The 13097-nt window shown below is 54.0% G+C and overlaps 3 long non-coding RNA genes across 3 annotated transcripts; all 3 read right to left on the bottom strand.

Annotated features, from left to right (window-relative positions):
• Window positions 1–567: 567 nt before the first annotated feature.
• Window positions 568–3835, bottom strand: LOC141574874 (uncharacterized). The gene is made up of 4 exons (XR_012502002.1): window positions 3674–3835; window positions 2674–2732; window positions 1689–1821; window positions 568–1426 (listed from the first exon to the last, which is right to left on the bottom strand). It is a non-coding gene; the product is annotated as an uncharacterized LOC141574874 (long non-coding RNA).
• An 844-nt stretch (window positions 3836–4679) lies between these two features.
• Window positions 4680–7947, bottom strand: LOC141574873 (uncharacterized). The gene is made up of 4 exons (XR_012502001.1): window positions 7786–7947; window positions 6786–6844; window positions 5801–5933; window positions 4680–5538 (listed from the first exon to the last, which is right to left on the bottom strand). It is a non-coding gene; the product is annotated as an uncharacterized LOC141574873 (long non-coding RNA).
• An 844-nt stretch (window positions 7948–8791) lies between these two features.
• On the bottom strand, window positions 8792–12860 carry LOC141574872 (uncharacterized). Its single transcript, XR_012502000.1, has 4 exons — window positions 11899–12860; window positions 10899–10957; window positions 9913–10045; window positions 8792–9650 (listed from the first exon to the last, which is right to left on the bottom strand). It is a non-coding gene; the product is annotated as an uncharacterized LOC141574872 (long non-coding RNA).
• Window positions 12861–13097: the final 237 nt, after the last annotated feature.

Raw genomic sequence — 13097 nt, 5'->3', positions numbered from 1 at the left:
AGCTTCCAGCACACGGGCAAACTAGCGCCTTCCCAACAACCAGCCGCTCTGGGCGTGACGGCCCTCCCCACCACCTTCCCCAGCTCCACGCAAGCTTGCCCCGCGCGGACCAGAAACACGGAGACGGGACGGAGGTGAAGAGCTCATTCTCCACACGAGCAAGCAGAGCCGCACCAGGGTCACCACTCTGCTTGCAGGGCTCTGCCTTCAGGACCCTGCCAGGCCCTCTCTGCCCCCTCACAACAAAGGGCTCTCCTCCGCCCCGCAGGGGCTTCCCCTGGGCGCAAAGTGCCCTGGGGAGCTGGGCATACCGGAGTCCTGCGGCGGAGCTTGCCAAGGGATCCTGAGGGGACAAGGCTGTCCTCAGAAGGGACTCAGGCTCCGCTACAATCATCCCTATCCTCAGGGACGTCTGGATTTTACGTTCGCTACGGAAACCACCCTAACTGCGTGCTACGGGAGAGTGACGTGGGGAGTCTCAACCCCACACCTGACACCAAAGGGACTGTACCAGCTCGTGCGCAAAACCCCACCTTGTGCCATGAGACCGACGAGCAGCTCTGACAGCTTCCAGGGCAGGCCCGTCCCGGCGCAGGGTGGGGGACAAACACAACGTACGCACTCTGGTGCGCATCGGAATTCCCCCGCAGGGAAGGAGGCATTTTCCCGGTGGGCTCTTTCCCTTCCAGCCTCTATTCCCTACTACAAACGCACCATCTCCGAGAGCCAGGCTTTTCTGCCCAGAGTACAACTGGAGGCAGCGGCCAAGGCACAATTACCTCCCGAGAAAAGACAGTGTCGGGCTGTGACGTTTACCACACCCAGGAAGACTCCAAGTTGCACAAAGCACACCGTACAAAGCTGGAGGGAGGTCTTTGCCCCTTTTCCAGTTACCAGGATCTGAACGGACATTCTAAACAGGAATATCACCTGGCCTGAGCCGGGAAACCAGTCAAAAGAACGACGACACAGAAATCCGTCTCAGTGACCCAGGAGCAACCCCAGGTGCAGGAGGTCAGGAAGGAGTCAGCCGAGCCAGGAGAAGTCAGTGTGGAGCGAGGGCTCACTCTCCTCACGCTGCTTCGAGAAACCCACAGTCAAAGTCTGCGGGCCCCGGCTCTTAAGCACTCCCTCATGGCTCCTGCAGGCACCAGCCAAGGCGACGGGCTCCCGGGAGAAGCAGCCCAATGGCTCCTGGGCAAGAGTTTTGAGTCTGAAAAAGGCAGCGACACGTCGCGCCAGACCCGTCACAGGACACACAGTCTGCAGACGAGGCCAGGAACGGCTGCCGGGAGAACGGGAAGATCACCATTCCCAGGACGAGGCACAACAGAGCATGACCCCCCACTTCCCTGGGCCTCCGGGGCCGCCGCAGGTGGGCGGTCGCTGCTGGACCAAACCGGAGCCGCGCCAGGTACCGCGTCGGCTAAAAACCACAGAAAAGAATGGAGGATTAGGCTTTCCTGCGAAGACACTGCTGAAGCGAAACAAAACCTTTGAGCCTTCCTTCCTTCCTTCCTTCCCCGTATCACACTCGTTTCTTGGAGGAACTGGATACTGACCCCAGGAACTCCTGCATGCTAAGCCCGCATTCTCTCTACTCCTGAGCTACATATACCCTTCCCCCCAGAGCACACTAATTTCTAGGCACAGAGAACAAGAAATGCCAGCCACGTTCACAAACTTACCCAGAGTATAATAAGCTCCGTGTGTTCCACCAACAGAGGTCAGTGTTTTATGATCCGTCAGTTCCTGCGGAGCCACTTCTGCAGTCCCATTAGCGTACTCCGGTTTTGTAATTTCGGGATTAGTCACCCCTTCCTAGGAACACAAAACAAGACAAATCTGGAACCGAACTTCAGATCATGTGCCTACGTTTAGTCAGTCAGGTAGACAACAGTTATTTACCGAAGCTATCATAACATAAGCCCTAACCTTGGAGAAGCTGGCGGTACAAATAAAAGGCAGATTCTCCTCTCTGTTCTGCCAGAGGCACAGGATCCATGAAAACAAATCAGCACAGAAAAATTTCAACAGCTCTACAACTGAGGTGAATGGGTACAGTAACGCCACAAAGCACAGGAGAGTCCCCTGCACGTGGATAGCTCAGGGAATGCTGGGAAGACCGCAATGCTTCATAAAAGAGAGATCCAGCGCAGAGAGGGGATGTGGAGGGGCTTTGGGGAAGGGCAGCCTGAGTAAAAGGAGCAGGTGGGAAACAGCGTAAGGCATTAAGGAACTAGACCACATTTACTGGCTGTGGAATGGGAAAACAAAACATGCTGCATTGAAAATGAAACTTCACTTAAATTATTTCAAGTGAGGACGGCTAAAACAAGAACCAACTCCAAGGTACACCTAACTTTCCCAGGGATGAATTTCTTTTCAATATCCTCTAATGAACTGTAAGGGAAAGACCCTGAAAAAAAGAATGCCCACACAGACACTGTTTTCACTAGGTGAGTCTGCAAAATGAACACAAGTGCATTATCAAGTCCTACGGCATTAAGCACAGAATCACATCCTAAACTGTAAGTTAAAAGCATAAGTCAAAAATTCTCATGAGCAGATGCAAACGTGAAAATACACACTCACACCAACACCCGGTTTATGTCTCAGAATCCCCTGGTACTTATATAGTCACACAAGGACATTAACAACAAGAGACTTTACCTCATCCCAGGAAGATTCTCTTCCTCTCTCTTCTGTAAAGTGGCGCACTGACACACCATCTGTAAAATGTAGTTACAGGTACATAAATGAGAATATTCACGAATGTATATTAAAACCACCATGTGCGTCTATCTCCGTTCGTGGATGTGTCAAAACATAAGTGGCAGAAAAGACTTTCAAAGAGTTAGAGCATTTTCTGAAAATAATGCTTAAGTCACGGTTGGGATATAATTCAAACCCAGTAGTAAGAGGAAAACACGTAAAAAGAATGGATATGGAAGTTGGGTTTGCGCACTATGTATTTCTATCATTTGAATTTTGCCCTTGTTTTTGTTTTTTCTTTTCTTCTGTTTTTAAATGGAGGTACCGGGAATGAGCACACGGAATTCGGCATGCTAAGCAAGCATTCTATTTACCACTTACATATGTCCTTCCCCGAGCCAACTAGCTTCTCGGCATAGATAAAATAAAATACAAAACACTCTTTCACTGTTCACTGCCTTACAAAATATGTTAGTTTGCTGAAGCGCAAAAGATCTTTGAGGCCTTTTTCCCCGTATCACACTAAGTCTAACATCAGACCGAGTGGGAGACAGGTCTCAGGACCAATGACTGAAGAGACCACAGGCCCCGGGTTCGGGTGTGTCTTCCATAACCGATCATCAGCTGTGGAAGTTCAGGGCTCCACTCGCTGCAGACAGTGACAGTGGCGGGCTTGTCCTCCAGGGAGCCCGGAACGTGGTGTCTGTTGAAAGCCCGTGTGCAGAACCGACACGTCTGCCCTCCGTCAGAGGACCCTCTTTCCCTCTACAACAGACACCTCCGTCCCCAGGGAAGGACGAGGAAGACGCGGTCCATCAAGTGCGTCTGCTAAGGGACCACAGGGACACGGCCGTGAGCCCATTCACGGCCGCCCGTGCACGGGGTAGCCCCGGAGAGCGATCTGCCCTTCTTCTTCAGTGACTCCAGGAAGAAACAGAAGACTATGCTTTCCTCTTACCGAGCGGAGCAGCTGGCGGTGTGGGGCCAGGTTGCACAGGGCACCAAGGGGGACCAGTTGTAAGTGCCCTGCTGGGCGACGACGGGCCGCACCCTGGGCAGGCCACGCAGTCTGGTCCTCGGAAAGGTTGGGGCCCTCCGGCCCACGGGGTGACCTGCAGGATAGAAGGGAGGGCTGGGTTGGATGAAAGACAAAAGCGCCAACACCGACAAGAGCAGAAACCCAACGCAGCAACCGTCGGCACCGGGCACCCTCCCCTCCACCAGGTGCCCAGAGAGCAGCACGGTGCCACACGCTCCGCCCAGGCCTCTTTGGCCTGCCTGAAGCCTGGGCCGCAAATTGGGACACGGGGATACGACCCTGACGCCGCACGTCGCCTCCGCCGCTGTCTCCAAGTGGAGGAAGCCAAGGGTCCTACTGCCCGAGAGGCTGCACACAGAGCTTCCAGCACACGGGCAAACTAGCGCCTTCCCAACAACCAGCCGCTCTGGGTGTGACGGCCCTCCCCACCACCTTCCCCAGCTCCACGCAAGCTTGCCCCGCGCGGACCAGAAACACGGAGACGGGACGGAGGTGAAGAGCTCATTCTCCACACGAGCAAGCAGAGCCGCACCAGGGTCACCACTCTGCTTGCAGGGCTCTGCCTTCAGGACCCTGCCAGGCCCTCTCTGCCCCCTCACAACAAAGGGCTCTCCTCCGCCCCGCAGGGGCTTCCCCTGGGCGCAAAGTGCCCTGGGGAGCTGGGCATACCGGAGTCCTGCGGCGGAGCTTGCCAAGGGATCCTGAGGGGACAAGGCTGTCCTCAGAAGGGACTCAGGCTCCGCTACAATCATCCCTATCCTCAGGGACGTCTGGATTTTACGTTCGCTACGGAAACCACCCTAACTGCGTGCTACGGGAGAGTGACGTGGGGAGTCTCAACCCCACACCTGACACCAAAGGGACTGTACCAGCTCGTGCGCAAAACCCCACCTTGTGCCATGAGACCGACGAGCAGCTCTGACAGCTTCCAGGGCAGGCCCGTCCCGGCGCAGGGTGGGGGACAAACACAACGTACGCACTCTGGTGCGCATCGGAATTCCCCCGCAGGGAAGGAGGCATTTTCCCGGTGGGCTCTTTCCCTTCCAGCCTCTATTCCCTACTACAAACGCACCATCTCCGAGAGCCAGGCTTTTCTGCCCAGAGTACAACTGGAGGCAGCGGCCAAGGCACAATTACCTCCCGAGAAAAGACAGTGTCGGGCTGTGACGTTTACCACACCCAGGAAGACTCCAAGTTGCACAAAGCACACCGTACAAAGCTGGAGGGAGGTCTTTGCCCCTTTTCCAGTTACCAGGATCTGAACGGACATTCTAAACAGGAATATCACCTGGCCTGAGCCGGGAAACCAGTCAAAAGAACGACGACACAGAAATCCGTCTCAGTGACCCAGGAGCAACCCCAGGTGCAGGAGGTCAGGAAGGAGTCAGCCGAGCCAGGAGAAGTCAGTGTGGAGCGAGGGCTCACTCTCCTCACGCTGCTTCGAGAAACCCACAGTCAAAGTCTGCGGGCCCCGGCTCTTAAGCACTCCCTCATGGCTCCTGCAGGCACCAGCCAAGGCGACGGGCTCCCGGGAGAAGCAGCCCAATGGCTCCTGGGCAAGAGTTTTGAGTCTGAAAAAGGCAGCGACACGTCGCGCCAGACCCGTCACAGGACACACAGTCTGCAGACGAGGCCAGGAACGGCTGCCGGGAGAACGGGAAGATCACCATTCCCAGGACGAGGCACAACAGAGCATGACCCCCCACTTCCCTGGGCCTCCGGGGCCGCCGCAGGTGGGCGGTCGCTGCTGGACCAAACCGGAGCCGCGCCAGGTACCGCGTCGGCTAAAAACCACAGAAAAGAATGGAGGATTAGGCTTTCCTGCGAAGACACTGCTGAAGCGAAACAAAACCTTTGAGCCTTCCTTCCTTCCTTCCTTCCCCGTATCACACTCGTTTCTTGGAGGAACTGGATACTGACCCCAGGAACTCCTGCATGCTAAGCCCGCATTCTCTCTACTCCTGAGCTACATATACCCTTCCCCCCAGAGCACACTAATTTCTAGGCACAGAGAACAAGAAATGCCAGCCACGTTCACAAACTTACCCAGAGTATAATAAGCTCCGTGTGTTCCACCAACAGAGGTCAGTGTTTTATGATCCGTCAGTTCCTGCGGAGCCACTTCTGCAGTCCCATTAGCGTACTCCGGTTTTGTAATTTCGGGATTAGTCACCCCTTCCTAGGAACACAAAACAAGACAAATCTGGAACCGAACTTCAGATCATGTGCCTACGTTTAGTCAGTCAGGTAGACAACAGTTATTTACCGAAGCTATCATAACATAAGCCCTAACCTTGGAGAAGCTGGCGGTACAAATAAAAGGCAGATTCTCCTCTCTGTTCTGCCAGAGGCACAGGATCCATGAAAACAAATCAGCACAGAAAAATTTCAACAGCTCTACAACTGAGGTGAATGGGTACAGTAACGCCACAAAGCACAGGAGAGTCCCCTGCACGTGGATAGCTCAGGGAATGCTGGGAAGACCGCAATGCTTCATAAAAGAGAGATCCAGCGCAGAGAGGGGATGTGGAGGGGCTTTGGGGAAGGGCAGCCTGAGTAAAAGGAGCAGGTGGGAAACAGCGTAAGGCATTAAGGAACTAGACCACATTTACTGGCTGTGGAATGGGAAAACAAAACATGCTGCATTGAAAATGAAACTTCACTTAAATTATTTCAAGTGAGGACGGCTAAAACAAGAACCAACTCCAAGGTACACCTAACTTTCCCAGGGATGAATTTCTTTTCAATATCCTCTAATGAACTGTAAGGGAAAGACCCTGAAAAAAAGAATGCCCACACAGACACTGTTTTCACTAGGTGAGTCTGCAAAATGAACACAAGTGCATTATCAAGTCCTACGGCATTAAGCACAGAATCACATCCTAAACTGTAAGTTAAAAGCATAAGTCAAAAATTCTCATGAGCAGATGCAAACGTGAAAATGCACACTCACACCAACCCCCGGTTTATGTCTCAGAATCCCCTGGTACTTATATAGTCACACAAGGACATTAACAACAAGAGACTTTACCTCATCCCAGGAAGATTCTCTTCCTCTCTCTTCTGTAAAGTGGCGCACTGACACACCATCTGTAAAATGTAGTTACAGGTACATAAATGAGAATATTCACGAATGTATATTAAAACCACCATGTGCGTCTATCTCCGTTCGTGGATGTGTCAAAACATAAGTGGCAGAAAAGACTTTCAAAGAGTTAGAGCATTTTCTGAAAATAATGCTTAAGTCACGGTTGGGATATAATTCAAACCCAGTAGTAAGAGGAAAACACGTAAAAAGAATGGATATGGAAGTTGGGTTTGCGCACTATGTATTTCTATCATTTGAATTTTGCCCTTGTTTTTGTTTTTTCTTTTCTTCTGTTTTTAAATGGAGGTACCGGGAATGAGCACACGGAATTCGGCATGCTAAGCAAGCATTCTATTTACCACTTACATATGTCCTTCCCCGAGCCAACTAGCTTCTCGGCATAGATAAAATAAAATACAAAACACTCTTTCACTGTTCACTGCCTTACAAAATATGTTAGTTTGCTGAAGCGCAAAAGATCTTTGAGGCCTTTTTCCCCGTATCACACTAAGTCTAACATCAGACCGAGTGGGAGACAGGTCTCAGGACCAATGACTGAAGAGACCACAGGCCCCGGGTTCGGGTGTGTCTTCCATAACCGATCATCAGCTGTGGAAGTTCAGGGCTCCACTCGCTGCAGACAGTGACAGTGGCGGGCTTGTCCTCCAGGGAGCCCGGAACGTGGTGTCTGTTGAAAGCCCGTGTGCAGAACCGACACGTCTGCCCTCCGTCAGAGGACCCTCTTTCCCTCTACAACAGACACCTCCGTCCCCAGGGAAGGACGAGGAAGACGCGGTCCATCAAGTGCGTCTGCTAAGGGACCACAGGGACACGGCCGTGAGCCCATTCACGGCCGCCCGTGCACGGGGTAGCCCCGGAGAGCGATCTGCCCTTCTTCTTCAGTGACTCCAGGAAGAAACAGAAGACTATGCTTTCCTCTTACCGAGCGGAGCAGCTGGCGGTGTGGGGCCAGGTTGCACAGGGCACCAAGGGGGACCAGTTGTAAGTGCCCTGCTGGGCGACGACGGGCCGCACCCTGGGCAGGCCACGCAGTCTGGTCCTCGGAAAGGTTGGGGCCCTCCGGCCCACGGGGTGACCTGCAGGATAGAAGGGAGGGCTGGGTTGGATGAAAGACAAAAGCGCCAACACCGACAAGAGCAGAAACCCAACGCAGCAACCGTCGGCACCGGGCACCCTCCCCTCCACCAGGTGCCCAGAGAGCAGCACGGTGCCACACGCTCCGCCCAGGCCTCTTTGGCCTGCCTGAAGCCTGGGCCGCAAATTGGGACACGGGGATACGACCCTGACGCCGCACGTCGCCTCCGCCGCTGTCTCCAAGTGGAGGAAGCCAAGGGTCCTACTGCCCGAGAGGCTGCACACAGAGCTTCCAGCACACGGGCAAACTAGCGCCTTCCCAACAACCAGCCGCTCTGGGTGTGACGGCCCTCCCCACCACCTTCCCCAGCTCCACGCAAGCTTGCCCCGCGCGGACCAGAAACACGGAGACGGGACGGAGGTGAAGAGCTCATTCTCCACACGAGCAAGCAGAGCCGCACCAGGGTCACCACTCTGCTTGCAGGGCTCTGCCTTCAGGACCCTGCCAGGCCCTCTCTGCCCCCTCACAACAAAGGGCTCTCCTCCGCCCCGCAGGGGCTTCCCCTGGGCGCAAAGTGCCCTGGGGAGCTGGGCATACCGGAGTCCTGCGGCGGAGCTTGCCAAGGGATCCTGAGGGGACAAGGCTGTCCTCAGAAGGGACTCAGGCTCCGCTACAATCATCCCTATCCTCAGGGACGTCTGGATTTTACGTTCGCTACGGAAACCACCCTAACTGCGTGCTACGGGAGAGTGACGTGGGGAGTCTCAACCCCACAACTGACACCAAAGGGACTGTACCAGCTCGTGCGCAAAACCCCACCTTGTGCCATGAGACCGACGAGCAGCTCTGACAGCTTCCAGGGCAGGCCCGTCCCGGCGCAGGGTGGGGGACAAACACAACGTACGCACTCTGGTGCGCATCGGAATTCCCCCGCAGGGAAGGAGGCATTTTCCCGGTGGGCTCTTTCCCTTCCAGCCTCTATTCCCTACTACAAACGCACCATCTCCGAGAGCCAGGCTTTTCTGCCCAGAGTACAACTGGAGGCAGCGGCCAAGGCACAATTACCTCCCGAGAAAAGACAGTGTCGGGCTGTGACGTTTACCACACCCAGGAAGACTCCAAGTTGCACAAAGCACACCGTACAAAGCTGGAGGGAGGTCTTTGCCCCTTTTCCAGTTACCAGGATCTGAACGGACATTCTAAACAGGAATATCACCTGGCCTGAGCCGGGAAACCAGTCAAAAGAACGACGACACAGAAATCCGTCTCAGTGACCCAGGAGCAACCCCAGGTGCAGGAGGTCAGGAAGGAGTCAGCCGAGCCAGGAGAAGTCAGTGTGGAGCGAGGGCTCACTCTCCTCACGCTGCTTCGAGAAACCCACAGTCAAAGTCTGCGGGCCCCGGCTCTTAAGCACTCCCTCATGGCTCCTGCAGGCACCAGCCAAGGCGACGGGCTCCCGGGAGAAGCAGCCCAATGGCTCCTGGGCAAGAGTTTTGAGTCTGAAAAAGGCAGCGACACGTCGCGCCAGACCCGTCACAGGACACACAGTCTGCAGACGAGGCCAGGAACGGCTGCCGGGAGAACGGGAAGATCACCATTCCCAGGACGAGGCACAACAGAGCATGACCCCCCACTTCCCTGGGCCTCCGGGGCCGCCGCAGGTGGGCGGTCGCTGCTGGACCAAACCGGAGCCGCGCCAGGTACCGCGTCGGCTAAAAACCACAGAAAAGAATGGAGGATTAGGCTTTCCTGCGAAGACACTGCTGAAGCGAAACAAAACCTTTGAGCCTTCCTTCCTTCCTTCCTTCCCCGTATCACACTCGTTTCTTGGAGGAACTGGATACTGACCCCAGGAACTCCTGCATGCTAAGCCCGCATTCTCTCTACTCCTGAGCTACATATACCCTTCCCCCCAGAGCACACTAATTTCTAGGCACAGAGAACAAGAAATGCCAGCCACGTTCACAAACTTACCCAGAGTATAATAAGCTCCGTGTGTTCCACCAACAGAGGTCAGTGTTTTATGATCCGTCAGTTCCTGCGGAGCCACTTCTGCAGTCCCATTAGCGTACTCCGGTTTTGTAATTTCGGGATTAGTCACCCCTTCCTAGGAACACAAAACAAGACAAATCTGGAACCGAACTTCAGATCATGTGCCTACGTTTAGTCAGTCAGGTAGACAACAGTTATTTACCGAAGCTATCATAACATAAGCCCTAACCTTGGAGAAGCTGGCGGTACAAATAAAAGGCAGATTCTCCTCTCTGTTCTGCCAGAGGCACAGGATCCATGAAAACAAATCAGCACAGAAAAATTTCAACAGCTCTACAACTGAGGTGAATGGGTACAGTAACGCCACAAAGCACAGGAGAGTCCCCTGCACGTGGATAGCTCAGGGAATGCTGGGAAGACCGCAATGCTTCATAAAAGAGAGATCCAGCGCAGAGGGGGGTTGTGGAGTGGCTTTGGGGAAGGGCAGCCTGAGTAAAAGGAGCAGGTGGGAAACAGCGTAAGGCATTAAGGAAACTAGACCACTGTTACTTGCGGTGGAATGGGAAGACAAAGCATGCTGCTTTGAAAATGAAACATCACTTAATTTATTTCAAGTGAGGACGGCTAAAATAAGAACCAACAACAAGATACACCTAACTTTCCCAGGGAAGTATTTCTTTTCAATATCCTCTAATAAACTGTAAGGGAAAGACCCTGAAATAAAGAATGCCCACACAGACACTGGTTTCACTAGGTGAGTCTGGAAAATGAACACAAGTGCATTATCCAGTCCTACGGCATTAAGCACAGAATCACATCCTAAACTGTAAGTTAAAAGCATAAGTCAAAAATTCTCATCAGCAGATGCAAACGTGAAAATACACACTCACACCAACACCCGGTTTATGTCTCAGTATCCCCTGGTACTTATATAGTCACACAAGGACATTAACAACAAGAGACTTTACCTCATCCCAGGAAGATTCTCTTCCTCTCTCTTCTGTAAAGTGGCGCACTGACACACCATCTGTTAAATGTAGTTACAGGTACATTAATGAGAATATTCACGAATGTATATTAAAACCACCATGTGCGTCTATCTCCGTTCGTGGATGTGTCAAAACATAAGTGGCAGAAAAGACTTTCAAAGAGTTAGAGCATTTTCTGAAAATAATGCTTAAGTCACGGTTGGGATATAATTCAAACCCAGTAGTAAGAGGAAAACACGTAAAAAGAATGGATATGGAAGTTGGGTTTGCGCACTATGTATTTCTATCATTTGAATTTTGCCCTTGTTTTTGTTTTTTCTTTTCTTCTGTTTTTAAATGGAGGTACCGGGAATGAGCACACGGAATTCGGCATGCTAAGCAAGCATTCTATTTACCACTTACATATGTCCTTCCCCGAGCCAACTAGCTTCTCGGCATAGATAAAATAAAATACAAAACACTCTTTCACTGTTCACTGCCTTACAAAATATGTTAGTATGCTGAAGCGCAAAAGATTTTTGAGGCCTTTTTCCCCGTATCACACTAAGTCTAACATCAGACCGAGTGGGAGACAGGTCTCAGGACCAATGACTGAAGAGACCACAGGCCCCGGGTTCGGGTGGGTCTTCCATAACCGATCATCAGCTGTGGAAGTTCAGGGCTCCACTCGCTGCAGACAGTGACAGTGGCGGGCTTGTCCTCCAGGGAGCCCGGAACGTGGTGTCTGTTGAAAGCCCGTGTGCAGAACCGACACGTCTGCCCTCTGTCAGAGGACCCTCTTTCCCTCTACAACAGACACCTCCGTCCCCAGGGAAGGACGAGGAAGACGCGGTCCATCAAGTGCGTCTGCTAAGGGACCACAGGGACACGGCCGAGAGCCCATTCACGGCCGCCCGTGCACGGGGTTGCCCCGGAGAGCGATCTGCCCTTCTTCTTCAGTGACTCCAGGAAGAAACAGAAGACTATGCTTTCCTCTTACCGAGCGGAGCAGCTGGCGGTGGGGGGCCAGGTTGCACAGGGCACCAAGGGGGACCAGTTGTAAGTGCCCTGCTGGGCGACGACGGGCTGCACCCAGGGCAGGCCACGCAGTCTTGTCCTCGGAAAGGTTGGGGCCCTCTGGCCCACGGGGTGACCTGCAGGATAGAAGGGAGGGCTGGGTTGGATGAAAGACAAAAGCGCCAACACCGACAAGAGCAGAAACCCAACGCAGCAACCGTCGGCACCGGGCACCCTCCCCTCCACCGGGTGCCCAGAGAGCAGCACGGTGCCACACGCTCCGCCCAGGCCTCTTTGGCCTGCCTGAAGCCTGGGCCGCAAATTGGGACACGGGGATACGACCCTGACGCCGCACGTCGCCTCCGCCGCTGTCTCCAAGCGGAGGAAGCCAAGGGTCCTACTGCCCGAGAGGCTGCACACAGAGCTTCCAGCACACGGGCAAACTAGCGCCTTCCCAACAACCAGCCGCTCTGGGCGTGACGGCCCTCCCCACCACCTTCCCCAGCTCCACGCAAGCTTGCCCCGCGCGGACCAGAAACACGGAGACGGGACGGAGGTGAAGAGCTCATTCTCCACACGAGCAAGCAGAGCCGCACCAGGGTCACCACTCTGCTTGCAGGGCTCTGCCTTCAGGACCCTGCCAGGCCCTCTCTGCCCCCTCCTCACAAAGGGCCCTCCTCCGCCCCGCAGTGGCTTCCCCTGGGCGCAAAGTGCCCTGGGGAGCTGGGCATACCGGAGTCCTGCGGCGGAGCTGGCCAAGGGCTCCTGAGGGGACAAGGCTGTCCTCAGAAGGGACTCAGGCTCTGCTACAATCATCCCTATCCTCAGGGACGTCTGGATTTTACGTTCTCTACGGAACCCACCCTAACTGCGTGCTACGGGACAGTGACGTGGGGAGTCTCAACCCCACACCTGACACCAAAGGGACTGTACCAACTCGTGCGAAAAAACCCACCGTGTGCCATGAGACCGACGAGCAGCTCTGACAGCTTCCAGGGCAGGCCCGACCCGGCGCAGGGTGGGGTACAAACACAACGTACGCACTCTGGTGAGCATCGGAATTCCCCCGCAGGGAAGGAGGCATTTTCCCGGTGGGCTCTTTCCCTTCCAGCCTCTATTCCCTGCTACAAACGCACCATCTCCGAGAGCCAGGCTTTTCTGCCCAGAGTACAACTGGAGGCA

This window comes from Camelus bactrianus, chromosome 23 (assembly GCF_048773025.1).
Source record: "Camelus bactrianus isolate YW-2024 breed Bactrian camel chromosome 23, ASM4877302v1, whole genome shotgun sequence".
NCBI classification, from domain to species: domain Eukaryota; kingdom Metazoa; phylum Chordata; class Mammalia; order Artiodactyla; family Camelidae; genus Camelus; species Camelus bactrianus.
The sequence above is the reverse complement of the archived record's forward strand: the minus strand, read 5'-3'. Positions and strand labels throughout refer to the sequence as shown.